Genomic DNA, 17,767 nt, shown 5'->3' with positions numbered 1-17,767 from the left:
GGACTCCCAAGTTTTTTTTTTTTTTTTTTTTTTTTTTTTTAATTATTACTATTTAGTTTTTTTATAAACAAAAAAAAATGGTAAAATTACCAATCTAGTACTTGCCAATAATAAGTTTATTTAATTAAAATTTAAAAAATAACAAATAAATATAATTCCTAGTTTACGCTTCTCTAATCCATTTTTGTTAGGAAATGAATATTTAAAGCAACCATTAAGACACATTACGGAATTTCCCCTTAATATCCCTTCATTTCCTTGTTTATGGGCCAAATTTATGTGCATTCTAATAATGAATAAATATTCATTAATTAACGTGCATAATTTTATTTATTTATACCAACTATAATTTGTCCTAATTTTTAATTATAATAATAAAAATAAATAAAATGAATTTTTCTTTTTCTTTTTCTTTTTTTTTTTCTCTCAAAGATTATGTATAGTTTGGAATAAAGGAATTTCATTGAAAGTAACTAATAACATTGGAAGCAACCAACAAGACAGAAAGGAGAGAAACAAAATAGAAGGAAAAATCAAAGCTTATAAATAAAAGCAATAAAATTAAAGACAGAATTATATGAATGTATTACTTTTCTCTTTGTAATCCAAGGCATATAAATTCCAATCCAAAATATTTAACGAATATTTGTGCTAATAGTCGTGAATAGGGATGTTCGTGGGACAATGTCTTTTGCGTTCTTTAAATCCACACAATTTTTTATTAAAATTTGTGGAAAAAAGACAGGTTCGCATAATTCATATTCTCCGTTTAGAATATATATCTTTTTTTTTTCTCTCTCTTAAAATTGTATTCGAAAAGGTTTAAATAAGCTTGGTTGCATTGACTTTGATATTTTACCCTTACTTAAACGTGCTGTTAAGAATAAACCTTCAAAGATGGATTATTTGATAAAATTATTATAAAATATCCCAAAAAAAAAACCTACTTTTATTGGAAAGTTGTAAATAGATAATTACAATCTTATAATAAAGCATTATCAAAGCTTTTAAAAACCTTTCACACCTCTCTAAAAAGGGCATTTTTCTTTTTAAGTTCATACTTTCCAGATTTTAACGAGGATCTTACCTACTGAATTTCTTTGAAAAATTATAGGAACCCAGAAAACAATATACTTACCTTCGAGGGGCAAAATGGTCATTTTGACCCTTCCCTTTAGTAATGGGGTGTGTAAGAGCCTAAACCAAATTACCAAGGAGGAGAAGTTAGTGCTTGAGGGAGAGAGAACAAAGAAATCGAGAACATTCCGACCCTTAATTTATAATTTAGATAAGAGATTTGGATGGAATTAGATTTTGAAATTTTAATATATTGTTCTTGAGAGGATTTCGCGAACTCCTCTGAAAGAAAATGGAGTTGAATTGGAGTAGAAAGTAGAGTTTCAATATGCCTCAAAAATGGTGTTTTTTCTTGTTTCGAGCCTATTTTCCACACATTTATTTCTCTCCATAAAAATAATTTTGATGGAAAGGAGATTTAAACTCCACTAGGAAGAAAGTTTATTCTAGTTGTGTAGAAAGATACAAAAATCCAAAGAAGTTAGAAAAAATTATGAAAATCACATAAAATATTTGCAAAATGCAAGGGAGATGAATCATGGGATGACACATGTCGCAGAGAGAGAGAGAGAGCGAGCGTGTTATGCAGCAAGTAGAGGATGGATGTGTGTTAATGGCTAGTTGGTGAGCGCGTCCGCGAAGCGACTCGACCCAAGTATCGAACTGTAATCGCTTCGGACATAACCAATTGAACCAACCTGAGCAATCCACACCTTAACTCAACTTGAAACAGAAGTGTCAGTTAAGAACGACATGTGATGTAACTAGAGCATGACTACTTCCGCTTAGGCACATCCAAACTCGCGTGTGGGTTGCATGCGTGGAAGCTCATTAGTCGCGTGTTGCAACGCTTTAGAGCATATGAGTTTGCTAATTTGTCCCATTTCTGCTCTTGTTTATCAGTTTTTCGTCTCGATATGAATACTCACCTTAATTTCACTTGAATTAGAATATATTAGAGAAATTTTATAAAGTTGGGAGCTTTTAACCTAAAAAAAAAAAAAAAAAAAAAACTCAAAATTGTATGCGTCATCCATTTAAGTAGCTATTCAAGCTTGTTTATTGGATTGTTTTGATCTATTGGCATGCAAGCATGTCTTGCCTAGAGTGGTTAGAATATACATAATGGGTAATTTGGATGAGAACTTTAGGTAAAAAAAAATAAATATTGAAATGCCTTTGGGATTGTAACGACCCAAAATTTGTACAATCCCCGAAATTTTCTACTCAATCTAAGATCGCTATTATATACCTATCATGAATATTGAAGACAGAAATACTTCTCTATTTATTCTTTAACATAAACTCAACCTTAAATTTTGCATGCTTTATTTATTACCTTAGGCATAAACTAATATACATAAAATAAATAAACGAAAAATAATATAGAATAAAACGTCTACACTAACTTATATACTACTAGATGGAAATACAACTCAACCTATACTAACCTATGATATATTAAATGAAAATACAAATCAACCTATACTACTAAGTTAAATACGAATCTATCCTATGCATGTGCCACAATTTCGGGATTGTAATGTCGTCATCAACCTTACAGGAATGTCTTGCCTTAACCTGAAATAAAAGTAGCACAAGGCTTAAGTATTTTAAAAATACTTAGTAAGCGACCCCCTATCGAGATTATAATGCAAGAACATGTGAGTGCGTGCATAGACCTATCATAACAGTCTGTTTTCCTACAACGGCTATCCTAACAGGTAGCTTGGATGTGTGATTAATTTCCAACACACGACCCACACATGCAAGTATAAGCCCACCAGTTGATTTGCACACCTCCTAGGCCCCCTTTTCTTATCGAGCAAGCATTCTCTAGTAGCTCTTGGTGCCAGACACCCGTTAGGAGTAGTGGCCGTCACGACAGCATTATGTCAAACATAATAATTGTCCATACCATTATGAAGGAATAGGAGTATCCCTCAATGCATGAGCACACAATAATGCATGATTCTCTTTCCTCTTCACATCGTTCTTCTGATGGTGTTGTTATAACACATGCGGAAGCAATTTGGATCTTAGGCACTCTACATCAATTATAGTAAATTAGCTAGCATGTTCATAAGCATTAAAACTTGAGGAATTTGAGTACTAACCTTTTGTAGTTCAAATTTCTTTTTTCCTCACGAACCAGTTTCGAACCACCACTAGTGTCTTCCCTGCTATTCTCCGGCCTTAGAATGGGACTGTTCGGATGAGTGACTAAACTTGGAAGGGATTCAGTATATGTGAAGAGAGAGTTTGTGAGGGTTTTTCTCAAGGTTTCTACAAGAAAACTTTTGATGTACCTTGATCACTCTATTTATAAAGTCATATTTACATGTTCATGTAAAATTGAGATTATCAAATTTTGACATTCAAAATTTCACTAACTCAAATATGGATTTTTCGATTAAGTGAAGCAACATTTTGACTTTCTCCATTTTAATTCAACAATTAATTTAAATAATTAATTTCAAATTAAAGTAATATTAAATGATTAATTAAACTATTTAATTAATATTTAACATTAATTCAAATGTCAATCCCAATTAATTCCGACACATGTGGATTAAAATATTTAAATCTTATTTAAATATCTTCTATTCTCTCTTTTTGTTTAATCCATAAATAAAACAAAAATATGGTTAAATATATCGTATATATATAGCACATATTCACTAATTTGAATTCGAACAATTCGAACTCACTCGTCATAGTGTTCTATGGTTTAGTTCGATATGAGCTAGCAGGGGGACCTAATGGACCTATAGATCATAGGCTCCAATGATCCGAGATTAACCGGCTAAACTCATTAACCTTGTTAACCAACATTCGTTAACTACTAGGACACTCCACTATAGCCTAGTAGTTGCACTCCCCTCACTATAGATATATTTCTGTTCATTTGATATAACCATGATTAGTAAGTTGATCATTCACAAGTTGTTCGTAACTAGAGCTGGTCAATTTATCATTTTACCCCTAAAGTTACTTTTTGTTCCTTATGTTCCACTGATCCTCTAATGAACAATTGGTTTGTGGTTCAACTACTAAACCGAATCCCTCTCAATCCAATAAGAGGGTGGGGCCCCTTGTTCACGACCTCAAGTTTGTACTTAAGAAATAAAGAAATAAAAATAATTATAAAAATAGTTAAAATAATAATAATAATAATTAATTAATTAAAAAAAAAAAAAAAAAAAAAAAAAAAAAAAAAACCTTTCCCCACTTCTCCCCACTAACCTCTCATCCCTCCCCACAATTATCTCTCCTCAACCCATCCTTACCCCAAAAAGCAACCGTTTCTGCAAAAAGAAAAAAAAAAACAATAATTGTCAGATTTATAGGAAAAAAAAAAAAGAATGATTTTTACCCTGTTGAGATTCACGTGAGATTTAGGTGAAGATAGATCTGATCAATAAGGTTGACCCTGATTTCAAAGGACGGAATCGAACTTTCATTAAAGATATATTCATGACAACGACTTAAGCTAGTCAGGTAAGTGGCTCACCCGTCGTAGGTTACGCGTTATTTGTTGTATGTTGGCACGTGCCCGTGGATTTGCACGTGTCATTAAATTGTATGCTAGTTTAATGTGCTTAAGTACGAACTCATGTGAACGTGAATTGATGCTATGTATGCTGCTTAGTTTGATGTGATATGTTATGCATGTGACGATATATGGTTCCTGAGTGATTATGGCATGATTGTATGGAATATTTGAATGTAAACAGCATGAATTGTCTGACATGAAACACAGTAAACTGTCTGGAATCATAACCCCGATAGAATATGTATGAAATGTAAATTGAAAATGAGAATGACATGAGGCATGGAACGTGACAGGGGGTTATGATCATTAATGATAAATGCAGAAGTAGGGGTGATCTCATGCATTATGTGTGTTCATGCATTTGGGGGGATACCCCTATCCCATCACGAGAGTACGGATGCGTACATCCAATGGCAGGACAACGATCGCTATGCTTTGCATAGCGCTGTCGTGACAGTTACTAGTTTTAACGGGTCCCGGCATAAGGAGCTCCCAGAGTATACCCACCGGATAAGGAAAGTGGCCCAGCGGTGTGCGAACTAGCTGGTGAGCCCATACTCGCATGTATGGGCTGTGTGTAGAGTATACAACACCGTAGGGAAAACGAAACGAAAGATATGTCCCATCATTTCATTGCATGTGATTGTTGCATAACCCCGATAGGGGGTCACTTACTGAGTATTCTAAAAATACTCAAGTCTCGTGCTACTACATTTTTTAAGTTAAGGCAAGACATTCCTGTACGGCTGACGATGACATCGCAACTCGAGACCATGGCACATGCATAGGGTAGTGGTATTTATTTTCTTAGACTTAGGTTACACTAGAATGTTTTTAACTTAAACTCTTATTCATTTTGTTTAGTTTTTTGTTGTGTCGTTTTAAAAATTTTTTCAAAACACGTAAGTCCATGGCTGTGTTTTGAGATAAAAGTTATGTTTTATGAAATTTAAACGAAGTCTTTCGCATTCAATGTTTATGGTACGTGTACAGTAGTGACCTTAAATTAAGTAGAAAATTTCGGGTCGTTACACTTATTAAGTCGGCGAACTCGAGCCACTCTCATCCATACAAATCTAAGAATAATTCTGAATAAACAGGAGTTCATGTTTAGGTTAGGATTAAGATCGAGTTACCTAGGTCATCGAATGAAAAAAATCAGTCTCAACAATAAACGACATTATAAAGTGAGAGTGATTTTCTTCATGGTCCGATCTTATTCAATACTCATTGCATAGGGCACCCCCACTTACATGCCTCCGCACGTACAATTTAGTGATCACATTGTTTATATCATATACAAAAGTGGGGCACATTCATAATGTCCCTGAGATAAGGTACTCAGCTACTATAGATCATTTTGACTATATACTTGAACTTGAAAAACTTTGTCTTTACATATAGTTCAAATAATCATACTAGAGTGTTCTTAGTTTATTGAATTTAGATTAATAATTGTAAAATTCACTATATTCAATAACAATCTTTACTAGATAAACATCAACAATAACTTTATTGAAAATAGAATATATTTTTGTTTACCTTCTATGAGTTTTAGGACATAAAACCCAACACGTTCAGACGTTTTTTTCCCACCATTTTTCTTCAATTCCTCCTTTCTCCTTCCTCTTCAATCCTTACATGCCTTTATGGATGGTAAACACCTGAAAGGTACAAATCCATGAGGTTTTTTTAAAAAGAAAAGTGTTCTCCTTTCCGACGATGAATGACGCGAATGGGGTGCGAAAACTTACCCTTTACGTGTGTACGGTCTCCAGTGATCCCTTTTGTGGTAGAACTTGGAGGTTTTGGCGTTGATCTTGTATGGCTTTGTCGGAGTTTCGGATCTCTACTCTCTCTCTCTTTCGGTTTCTCTATTTGTTTTGCAATTTTTCCTTGCAAGTGACTCTCTGGAGGATAGCAGATGTTCGTGGGTTGAATTTGGCGATGCGGGAGTGTCGGGTGGAGGTGAGACCGAGTTGGGTGCGCGTCTTTGCCGGCGATCGTGCAATTTTCTTTCCGTATCGAGGATGAGAATTTATGCCAATTTTAATGCTCGTGTTAGAATAGACGATGAAATTTTGTGATCTATGCTCCTGGTGATTAATGGATATTAGCTCCTCGTTGAGTTTGTATGTATGCATAATATAGTATGTTTAGTTCCATGTGATTAATTGTGTGTTCCTCTTATAGAGCATGTTTATCTACACAAAGCTAGGATTAGGGTGTGCTAGAGCTAGTCGACTAGACGATGACTTAGGTCAGGAAGCCTTCAATAGATTGAACACTTTAGGAGCATGGCAGCGATCATGAGGTCTAGACCTAGTGCTCCCAGACTTAAAAAGACTTGGAGAGTCAGAACAAAGTACCCTGGAGTCAAAAGTTTACATCTTTATGTTCATGTTATTAGGTTACTAGGGACTATTAGGGGTTGCCAACAAACCTCCAGTAACAAACTATTTGTATTGATAGAGTTTGTATTGTATCTCAGTAGTTGCTATTATCAATTTACTCTGTGGGTACTATTAAAGACTCGTCAACTAATCTCCAATAGTAAACTATCTAGATTGACATGGTCACATATATATCTCAATGGTTCGTTGAGGCACTGTGTCATTCCACTTATGTTTATGATATGAGGATACTATGTGAGAATTATTAAAGGGTCACCAACTCTCTAGTAATGAACTATATAAATGACTAAGATCAACATTATATGTGAGTAGTTGGTTCTATTATAGGGTCACACCACCATATATTTAGTATGATTCTCTGTGGAGATAGAAACTATTTAATCTCATTCCAAGACTAATGAAACCATAAATATGATTTTTAGGTCATAATATAAGAAAAAATAAGCATTTCGAGTTCAGTAAGTAACTAGTTACAAAAGCTCGTGATGATTTAAACGCGTTCCGTTTGAGTGAGCATGTTACCCCAATCCCTCCCCCACTTCCATTTTCTTCAAATGGTACCAGAATCTGCATGGTGTACAACAAGAGCGTTCAATGGAGCAATTGTGATATACCAAAATTTTATCTTAGATCCTATCAAGTGTGCAAGTTTTGTTAATTTCTTCAACTCATCTTCATAATTTTGTGTTTATTCAATATAAAATGTTATGCTAAGTGATTAGATTTATGTTTCTACGAGATTCTAAAATTTTAAAGATAAAGTTGTTTCGAGCTGGTTATTGAATTTATATGTTTTCGAAAGTTGTACAATAATAAAATTTATTATTATTTTTGTATTTTCCAATTTTGAAACAATCTTTTGTTAGCAAATTTTACTAAAATTTGTTATAAATTGACAAGTTGAAGATTGAGTTGAAACACACGACATATTAGAGATAAGACAAAGCCGAAGCAGAATAAATTATACATCATGTCACACTAGAGGGTATTTCTGTAATTTAGAATATTCATGAGTCAACGCAAGACATTTTTTAAATAAAGAAGTAAAAATAAATTATTGGTAATTGTCTCCACTTTATATAGATTTTAAGGACATAAATTAATGATTTAAAGCAATAAAATAAGTAATTCCACGTAAGCGCCAAGTCACTGGAGAGATTAATTAATATAATAGCTTATCTGGTGATGCATGAGTATCATGCTTCTCAATGTAATATAAATTAAATTTGCAGCTTAGTGCATTTTATTTAATTTGTAACAATAATTAATTGATAAAGCAATAAGCTAATGAAAAAAATAATGTAAAATATATTATGGGAAAGATATGGATCCTTTCTAATTCAAAACAAATTGTTTTTAAAATCTTTTTGTTTTTAGAATCTAAACATTTTCTAACTATTTTATGTTTCGTCTTTTTATTTTAAAATTTTTTATATTGCTAACTTTTTGGTTTTTTTTTCAAGTTGGTTTTAAAAAATATAAACAAAAACATTATATTATGATTTTTTTTTTCTACTTAGAAAATAGGCAATAAATATTTTAAAAATAATTATAACACTTAAGCTTTTTTATTTTTTAAAATTGACTTTGAAACCAATTGTAACGACCTAATTTGCCATCTTCTTTAGGCTTTCCTTTTCCGGCTTTAAAATGCGTCTGTTAGGTAAAGGTTTCCACACTCTTATAAAAGGTGTTTCATTCTCCTCCTCAACTAATGTGGGATTGTGGGCTCTCACAATCTACCCCCTTCAGGGCCCAGCGTCCTCGCTGACATTCATTCTTTTCTCAAATCGATGTGGGACTCCCACCAAATCCACCCTCCTTTGGAGTCCAGCGTTCTTATTGGCACACCGCCTTGTGTCTACCCCCCTTCGGGAAACAGCCTCCTCGCTAGCACATCGCTCGATGTCTAGCTCTGATACCATTTGTAATAGCTCAGACCCACTGCTAGCCGATAATGTCCTATTTGGGATTTCCCTTTCGGGCTTCCCCTCAAGGCTTTAAAACGCATCTTCTTGGGAAAGATTTTCATACTCTTATAAAGGGTGTTTCGTTCTCCTCGAAAAGTTTTCACCCTTATAAAAGGTATTTCGTTCTCCTCCCCCACCAACGTGGGATTGTGGGCTCTCACAATTTTAAAATGCAAGGTATTCAATAGGAAAATCACATACCTCGAATGCTCCCTAGTAATAATAGCATAAAATAGCTTGCTTCACTTCCAATCTCCTCTATGTTAGCAAGTTCTTAGTCGATTCCTAAAGTAACATAAATTAGTCATCTAGGGCAATACTGACTTCCATATATGATTGACCATGACAAATACGATGATATGACTATGCACAAGATTTACGAGATATTATGAATTAGAAATGTATTGTAATGTATGACTGATAAATAATCTAAGTCATGATTGTACGGATGTATTATGTACAACATCCTATTGAACCATGATTTTATAGGTTTGATCTCATGCATGTTGTGTGATCATGTGATCATGGATTACTTCTCCAATTATGTAATGTACAAACAAGTACACTCATGATTTTACTTGCATTCCTTTCTTTTCCACTAGTTTCGACAGTGTTAGTTTGCAGTTGCCCATAATCAAGCCTAAAGAGTACATTAACGAGCCTACCTAGTGGGCACACATACATGAACATAGATCTTGAGTAAGAAGTACTAGGCATCTAACCTTACTAAAAAAGGAAAGTAGAGTCAAAGTATAATCATTTGGGATGGCTTATTACTAAACAAAAAAGACTTTAACATAGTATTTCTTATTCATGAGACAAGAGCAAACTTCCTCAATTCTCGCTTCACTAATTGAAAGAAAAAGGATGATCCATTGTGGTTCCTTGATGTAGAGAGATCCCTGCCATCGAGAGAGCTCGTAGGCCTTATTTTACAGATCAAAGAGCGACATAATTCACCCTTCATCCGAATTCTACATTTATCCATATTTATAGGACAAGTAACACCCTAATTTTTGTAATGAAACTTTTAGTGATTTAATTTTATTTTATTTGTGGTTGAGAATCCGATGTAGTGGAAGAAGGAAAAGATTAAGACTGATAATAAAGAAGGTATATAAAAAAATTTAAAGAAAAGATTTAGAAAACTAGCTCTAAAAGTTGGAATTTGGAAAAATAGCCTCAAAATTTGGAAATGAAGAATTTGGCTTAGAAGTTCGAAAATTACAAAAATAACTTCAAATTTCTTGGAAAATTGAAAAACTAATCCATTTGATGGCCAAATCGGCCACTTGGATGCCGAATCATGGCATTTGGGGGTGGGAGATTAGAAAGGGTTGAAATGTGACAGATTGGTGGCTGGATTAGTGAGTGGATAGTGAATTGACAGTGCAACTAGTTTTCAAAATTCTTCCTCCCATGTCCATCCAAAGGTTTGATTCGGCGGGTCTATTTAAGTTCAAAGGATGAAACTTAACACATTTCATGAACAACTCAACCCTTCAAAACCTATGGAATCCAAGTTTCCATTTGAGCCAACCTTTGGTAGGAGTTTCTATAGCTTTGTGATGAGAAGTTGCACAACTTTAAAAAGGAACTTGTATAACGCCACTAATTTACAACGCCACTAATTTTCTAAGCCCAATTAGTGACGTCACCCATACATACATAATTCATTACGCAAGAGCTCATCATAAATAACTTTGGAAAAACACAACAAAGTCTTTCATAAAGATTCATAAATCCAAAACAAATCTATCTTCGAAAATAAAACATTCCGTAGTTGAATTCAAAATAAATCTAAATAAAACTGTATTCAATGCTTTAACTTAAATCAGTCAAATGAACGTAAACTCCTAAAAATATCCCCTCTCCAACTTTCAAGGTGTCCTCAGCTCTATCGTCAGCCGTACATTGGCGCCTTGCCTTTACCTGAAAAATGTAGGTAGCTCCGCCGTCTCCCTAATTGTTGTGATTTAGATTGTCAATAATTTTATATGAATTATGGAATTAAATTAAAAGCTAAGAATATAATTGTTAACTAAATCAAAGGAAGACAAAATTGGATGGAAATAAGAATATTGTTAGCTGAAAAGAAAGAAAGAAAAAAAGGAAATAAAAATAGAAAGGGAAGATTTGGAAATAAGAATAGACTCACTAAATTGGCCAATAATATCTCCTCGAAATAATTAAGGAAGAAGAGGGAAGATTGAGGAAAGATTTGTTGAATAAAATTTTAAAAAATAAAACAGGAAACATCAGAGAATATTAGAGGGCAAGTAACTCTATTAAATTTCGTCTAACAGATCAATATCAGAATTTAACAATGACCAAGGTAAAGTTGAGAAATAATTTTATAGAGTTCAAACTTGAAACTATGTTATGGGCTCACATAGGTTGACTTGGATTTCAATGAACTTTCATTAAGGTTAACGACAGAACATCAGCCTAAGCTAACCAGGTAAGTGACCTTACTATCGGCATGGTTATATTTTGATGTTGACACGTGCCCTATGGTTCTACACGTGTCATATATATTGATATGTGTGAATTGTCTGTGGATCGATATGCTTCCTATATGTTATGTATGTGTTATAATATGTGAATTGTATGATAATAGTTATTATGATGTGTTCAAGTATATGTTTGATATAGGATACAAGAATGATGCACAAAACGAAATGTAACGATAGGAGTAAAATACGTTCACGAAACGTTAAGGTTAAGTTACATACCGTAGTGATATGGATAAGAGAGATTGATGGAAGAATACGGTTAGGTTACGGGTAGAAAGGGATAGGTTTGTGATAGATTGATAGAACGATAGCGTTAGGTTAAGTTCTTGTGATGATATGACTAAGGTACGTTCACGTAATGATATGTCTGTGATAGGTATAAGAACGTTAAGGCTATGATAAGTTAGAGAATGATATGATACATTGTGATGCAATATGTCATGGTATGATGTGTATATGATGAAATGTTATGTTAAAAGCAAGAACGTTATGTTAGGTCTCTTAAATTGTGTGTATACAGCATGATATGAATGACATGAAATTACGATAAATGACATGAAATATAACCCCGTTAGAAGTATGTATGGTTTGAGAACGGAAGAATGAGAAACAATATGATATGAAAAATGAACGATATCTGAAACGATATGAAAAATGATATGATATGTACTTAATGCTAGTAGGGTTGTATTAAAGGATAATGAAAATGTAGAAGTAGGGGGACCTCATGGGGGATCTCATGCATTATGTGTGTTCATGCATCTGGGGGATACCCTTATCCCATCACAAGGGTACGGACGCGTACATCTAATGGCAGGACAACGATCGTTATGCTTTGCATAGCACTGCCGTGACGGTTACTAGTTTTAACGGGTCCCGGCATAAGGGGCTCCCAGAGTATGCCCACCGGATAAGGAAAGTGGCTCAGTGGTGTGCAAACTAGCTGGTGAGCCCATACTCACACGTATGGGGTGCGTGTAGAGTATATGGTATACATCCACAATTACCCGTTAGGACAGCACCGTAGGGAAAACGAAACGAAACGAAACGAAAGATAGGTCTCATCATTTCATTGCATGTGATTGTTGCATTTAACCCCAATAGTGGGGTCACTTACTAAGTATTTCTTTAAAAATTCAAGTCATGTGCTACTACATTTTTCAGGTTAATGCAAGACATTCCTGTACGACTGACGACGACATCGCAACTCGAGACCATGACACATGCATAGGGTAGTGGTATTTTTCTTAGATTTAGGCTAGATTAGGTTGTTTTTAACTTAAACTCTTATTCATTTTATTGAGTTTTTTGTGGTGTCGTTTTAAAGATGTTTTCGAAACACATAAGTCCATGACTGTGTTTTAAGATAAAGGTTATGTTTTACGAAATTTTAATGAAGTTTTCTGCATTCAATGTTTATGGTACATATATGGTAGCGACCTTAAATTAAGTAGAAAATTTTGGGTCGTTACACGCATGATATCATGGTGAATATAAATATCGTAATTCATTCTTTCGTATCATAAAGGGGAAGAATCTCGATGCACGTGACATACATATATGCATGAGGTCCCTTAACATATCTAACATGGCATTACATAAGCAGTGCTAACATCGCATATACGTTTCTTACATTACATGACATCTCACATGACTTACATTACATGACATATTACATAACATGAAAGTACATTCTAGTTGCATAAACATCTCATGACATGACTCGATAATACTACGTGTATCTATGACATTGATCAACATTTTCATGGCATATGTTACTAACATATCATTCATAATTTCACATAACATAAAACAGTCAACAGTCAACATAACCCATTACGTTTCATAGCATAAACAGTCACATAATTCATACATCAGATAGTCCTATCACATAATAAAACATGGTGCATGCAGGGGCCAGAGGGCACGCACCATTGTACAACACGTAGTAAACTAACTCCAACAGTAAGGTCACTTACCTCGATGGCCTTGGCCGAAGTCACTCACAACAAGCTAATCCCAACGTTAAATACGTCCTATAATAACCACAAAAACTTAGGAACCTTTCATAACATACTCTAGCTAAATCTCATGCTATTTATCAAAATAAACTCTCGACCCAAATTTGTCTTTAATGGTTAGGAACCATACTGATCTCAGATGGTAAAACTAGGGGCAGAAACGGCTTCGGAAGGGCTGAAAATCTTGGAATCGATACATTATAGTGATACTGAGCCGCCAAGCCGAGCTGCCAAGCCGACTAACTAAGCCGCAAGCCGAGCTAGGGGATTTTGCGGAGTCGAGCTGCCATACACGTCAAGCCGAGTCGAGAGCACGAGTGCGAAGCCAAGACTAAGGCTGCAATGCGCGTCCGTGTTGGGGCGAAACACACAGGGCCCGTGTTCGTCCGTGGGCCGGTTCAGAGGCCGAAACCCGACCCGACCCGACTCTATGTCTTCTTCGCCCGAACCCTCATGAAAACCCTAATCTGATGTGCCGCCGCTGCCGACGACACAATCCCTTCCGTTTCCGACGACAGTCACGTGACGTCCTCCTCCTTCGCTTCTGACGGTTTGCCTTCTTCAACACAGCGATTCCAACGTCGACGCTAACTTCCACTTGACTCTTCCTCCAAAACAGTAACACAGTCAATTTCGAGAACTCGCCGAACAAGAAAACTACCTAGTGAACCAACCCACATGTTTTCCCGACTAACACTCTCGATTTTCCCGTACTCTTAGACACCCTAAAAAACACAAACAAGTTTGGAGAGTAAAAGTCGTTTTCAAGGAAGGAGAAGAGTTGAATATAGAAATATAAAAGGTTTCATAACTTTTCCATTGAGGTAGTAACTTCCTTGTCAGAAATTATGCACCTTTTCCAGCGAGAATAAATGGCATTAGCATAACATTGCATATATATCAAACATATAACACTTGTCTATCATATAGAATACAAATTGTAACCATATCAATAGTAAGACCACTTACATGGTTGGCATTAGCCGAAGTTTTTGTCTCTCGAATTCTTTTCCACTTATACCGAGGTGCTTCACCCTATCAAGAACATTCACGTGATTCCTTCAGTAATTCTAATTCCTAACTTAATTTAACTAAATAAATATGCCGATATGAATCACATAATTCAAATGCGGTTTATGTTGGTGCAACTTGATGAATTTTTTTTTTTTTTTAGAGAAGTAACTTAATGTGACCGCTCTTCTTAAACACAATCCTTACTTTATCAATTGAAACTCATGAAAAATTTCTTTTTGATACTCATGAAAAATTTCTTTAGCGGCACGGATTAAAGGTTCAAAATTGTGCAGACAAGATTAAAAACATAATTGAATTAATAAATGAAAATATCCTGGGTCAAAGTTGAAAGTTGAAATTGCTACTAAACTACCTAACAATAAGACTATTAACATAAATGCCAAAAACTACTTAAACCTAACTTTATTGCATGCCTACCCAGAGGCACTTGCGTTTACTTAAAGAAAAATGATAAGACCCATGAAAATATAATCATATACCACATGTTTCATAATTGGTGGGACTTAATCACATGTTTCACATGTTGCATAATACTTCTCTATACACGGTTCATGCCTGTGTGCATGAATCTACTAGGCGAGCTCGCAGTTCTCTCTAAGCCTGACTTTGAGCTAGTTCATGCTCATGGGGTCGAAAACCAACAAAAAAGAAAAATAAGCGCATATTATCATGGTGTATGCATCTGTACGTAACATACTAAAGAAGTAATCTATGCTCATGTGCCCTATAACATACACGAAGTCTCGCATTTAAAATCATGGTTTAGTGTAATGCTTCATACAATACTTCCGTACTTCTCATTACATGAGTTTCCTAAGAGACATATGTTCTAATATATCATACATGTACATCATAAACTTAATATAACAATCCTGATTAAAAAAAATTAAAAAATTTTTGAAACACGTGCATCACAAAATTTCACAAGAATTTGAGGTTAATATGGATCTATCTTGCTGTTAGTTAGTAAATGTAACGATCCTAAATTTCTACATACTCAGAGTCGCTACTAATGTCTCATGCTCATCTTTAATGTGAAATATAACTTTTAAAAGACAACATCACCTATAATAAATGTTGAAAACATTTAAAACATCCTCAGAGCATGGTCGTACGGGTTTAAATACGAAATACTGAAATTTAGAAAAAATAAAGACAAATATATAATAATTTAAAACAACGAAATACAAAACAACCTATTGTAACCTAATACTAGGAATTTAAATATGAGTCTACCCTATGCACGTGCAACAATTTGCATTCGCGATGCCGCCGTCGTCCGTACAAGTGCGCCTTGCCTTTACCTAAAAAATGATGTGGCACACGTTCGGAGTATTTCGAAAATACTCAGTAAGTGACCATACTATAGGAGGCCAAACAAATGCATACACATGCAATCATGCTCTTGGGACCTATCTCTATTCTCATCTAGGGGTGACCTCCAATCTCGGACAACTATGGATGTGTAGTACTTTCTTACACACGAACCACACGTGTGAGTGTGAATATCTAGGTGGACTCACATACCCCCTGGACCCTCTCTAGTCAAGCTAATCTGTAGCGACGTCTGGAGGTCAACGGAATCCCTAGTGTCATGTACCTCATGAACACCCTCATCACCATATTGTGCATGTCGCACTCATTATCTCCAGGGGAGGTATCCTATGCTTATTAACCTATAAGATGCATGATGTCCCTCTAATTCCATCTTATCATCTCTTTTGACACAACCCTCTAATCTCATCTCTTTGTTACATTAAGTAACACAGGCTCGTAGATATTTATATTAATATCATTTTTAGGCTCTTAGAGTTGTGTCCTATGTCGGTCTATCGACATGATGCAATATGACACTCATCATCATACAACATGCTCAATATGGAAAACATCGTCATATTAAGACAAACATCATGCAATCATCATACTCATCACATCGTCACAAAGTGCATCAAGCATATCAAGTACCATCATATATCGAAATATACATATATTACACACATCATCATATAGCATAACTCATACATCTTGATATACTAGAATACAGCATCATACTCCACTCATACATCATCATATACTAGTATACGACATCATATGATACTGCTCATACATCATCACAAGTCATACATCATCATAGCTCATGCATCATCATATACTAGTATACATCATCATACGATACCGCTCATACATTATCATAAGTCATACATCATCAAAACTCATACTTCATCATAGCTCATTCATCCTAAATTGTAACTCATACAATTTCTAGCCTATCCTATAGTAAAACCACTCATTTGGTTGACCTTAGCCGAAGTACTCCCTAATTTAATTAACGTAATCTCTCATTCCTCTAGAGCGGCTACAAAGGTTGCTAGAGTTCACTTACTATCACACCCATCGTCACATTTCGTTAGTATTTCACATTTTAATTAATAATTCAACTAACAATATAAAATACGACTCTAAAACGACCTCAATTATCTTAATGGGAGCCGAAAATAGATTTGGGAGAGTGGGAACAGTGAAAACCGGGCTAAAAATGGCAAGCCGAGGAGCCGCCGGAAAGGTCAACAGAGAGCCGCTGGAAAAGTCAAATTTTTATCTCTCCCTCTCTCGGGTTTCTTATTGATTTCCATCCTTGCAGGAACTCCGAGGTGATGTTGATGAAGGCTGGAGGCGGGAGGAGTGCGTCTGGGATGAACCAACAAGGTCGTGGTTGTGAGATCCGAAAATTTCAGCGAGACCTCGAGTTTTCTTCTTCTTTTTATTTTTTATTTTTTTTTATTTTTTTATTTTTATAACTTTGATTCATTATAGTAAAGTTATAATTAAATATGTTTTTCTTTTATCATTTTCATTAGGTAAGAATTAAACTTGGATGTCACAATATTTATCTTATTATATTAAATAAGATAAAAGGATTATTAATAATTATTATATTATGATTATTTTTAATTATTACATTTTGAGTGAATATTTGAACCTTTTATCATTTTGTTCAAAATATATCTCTTAATTAACTATTTGAGTTGTCCTGTTATAAGATAGTTATTTGACACTTGTCAACCAAAATAAATATGTATAAAATATGGCTAAAATAGATATAATGAAGTTTAAAAAAACCCTAAATCCTATCATCTATTTTTTTTTTAACAAAAAAAGAAAATAAAAAGAAAATAAT

The sequence above is a fragment of the Cucurbita maxima genome, unplaced genomic scaffold (assembly GCF_002738345.1).
Source record: "Cucurbita maxima cultivar Rimu unplaced genomic scaffold, Cmax_1.0 Cma_Scf00006, whole genome shotgun sequence".
Taxonomy (NCBI): Eukaryota; Viridiplantae; Streptophyta; class Magnoliopsida; order Cucurbitales; family Cucurbitaceae; genus Cucurbita; species Cucurbita maxima.
The sequence above is the reverse complement of the archived record's forward strand: the minus strand, read 5'-3'. Positions refer to the sequence as shown.